This window comes from Echinops telfairi, unplaced genomic scaffold (assembly GCF_000313985.2).
Source record: "Echinops telfairi isolate 266 unplaced genomic scaffold, ASM31398v2 ScPeMD7_7401;HRSCAF=8416, whole genome shotgun sequence".
Taxonomy (NCBI): Eukaryota; Metazoa; Chordata; class Mammalia; order Afrosoricida; family Tenrecidae; genus Echinops; species Echinops telfairi.
Window position 1 is genome coordinate 576,807 of NW_022111301.1, and position 1,837 is coordinate 578,643.

General features: G+C 42.7%; 1 pseudogene; it reads right to left on the reverse strand.

Annotated features, from left to right (window-relative positions):
* Window positions 1-325: 325 nt before the first annotated feature.
* LOC123522400 lies at window positions 326-829 on the reverse strand (annotated as a pseudogene).
* Window positions 830-1,837: the final 1,008 nt, after the last annotated feature.

Here is a 1,837-nt window from a genome sequence, read left to right on the forward strand (position 1 = left end):
GGATCATCCCCTAGAACGGTGTCCCAGCTACCAGCAAAGTCAGCCCCACTTCTAGGGCAGCCCCCAGCACTGAGTAGAAACTGACGGGAATGAAGTCCAAATGAACTATACAGAGCGAACCGGAGTACACCCACTGGAAAGACACTGCTCTGTTGAGCCCACTCCAATTCATAGTGACCCTATAAGAAAGTCAAATAGCTCCATAGTTTCTGAGACTGTACATTTTTTATGGAAGCCGACAATTTCATCTTTCTCCCATGCAGTGGCTGGAGAGCTTAGCCAATGTTCTTGCAGTTAGGAGTCCAGTGCTTACTCTCCTGGGCCATCAGCACTCTGTACTGTCTCTGGAGGGCCAGAGCCTTTGGCCATGATAGCAAACTCCCGGACGGACCACACTGGCCTGTGTGGTGCTGCTCCATAGTACAGTGATAGATCCTTGCAAATGCCAGCTTTTGGTTCACAGCAAACCCAATGCTGATAGTCACGGATGGGAATCCGTGCTTAAAATGTCAGGTCCCATCGATGGGGTCAATGATCCAGGTGGATTGGTAATAAGCACACTCCTTGTACCAGAAGCAGTGGATTCTCCTGCGATGAACCTGTGCTAAGGAAACGGTGCTCACAGCTCAGAAATAATTGAATTGTCCACAAGGTGATCATTTCTGTCACAAGGTCTGTAGCTGATGTTTCTGTAGAGACATACATTTCTTCAGTAAAGGCTTTCATAATATCTGCTTTGTCCTGAGTGCCAGCTGCACTGTCACCTCAAGCACTCCTTCCAGGGGTCGTCCAAGGCTGCCACCACCTCGTCTTTTCGGCAAGGCTTCATTGCTGGCTCAATGGGACACAGTGACTTCAGCCTTTTTGTAGTGGCGCTGAGGGGCTTGATCTGGAGATATCTGCCTAGACTCCCTTGTGGGGGAAAGCGTCCCAGGTAAGGCTTAGATGCTTTATTAACTTCTGCAAATAGTAGAACAGAAATTGTCTTTAATCAGTGCATGCATGTGTGTATGTGTGTTACCACACCGTTCTTAGTCTATTAATAGACTCCACCCCATGGTATCAAACTGGGATATAAACAGGAAACAAACTAGCCCAGTGGTTTTCTTATCCAACATCATACTGACTATAGCTAGTGGGATTAGGTTACTGACTACTAACTAGTCTTCAGCTCCAGAGTGAACTCAAAATTATGAGAAATATATCATTCATATGTAGAGAAGTCTGACTGCACTAGGGTATAATTAAACTAATGGGCAGGAGGCAGACAAATCTGATAAAGAGAGAATCCTAAAACATTCAATTTCCTGGTTCCATTCAACTTAAGTTTCACCCTTGCCCTTCCTGGACCAATAAATATAATTTTGAACTTGAGCTAGTTTGCATTGACTTTCTGTCATTTAGTACCATATAATATTGACCATTATAAATGACTTAATATAACAATAGGATGATACAGATATATATCTTCAAGCTTTCAAGTAAATACATATCAGCTGTGTTTTTTTGCTAATTCCAAAGAGCATAGGAAATATAAATGGCTGAGATAAACAAGCACATAAACTTTACTATACATTTGAATAAAGAAATGCATGCAAAAAATGTTTCATAGCTCAAAGAAAACAAAACATACCGGTTTCATATAGTTTCAGACTACTACTGGAACATCAGAAAAGAGCAATAGAACCTGATGATCAAAAGGGATTGGCGGGGCCAAGCATATCGCCAATCCTCATTCCACAAAGTTTGGGGAGACAAATGATAGTGGCCTAAAAGCAATGGTGTTGATGCTGAGTGTTGAATGCCTATTAATGGTAGTTGTAAAAATTCTCATGGC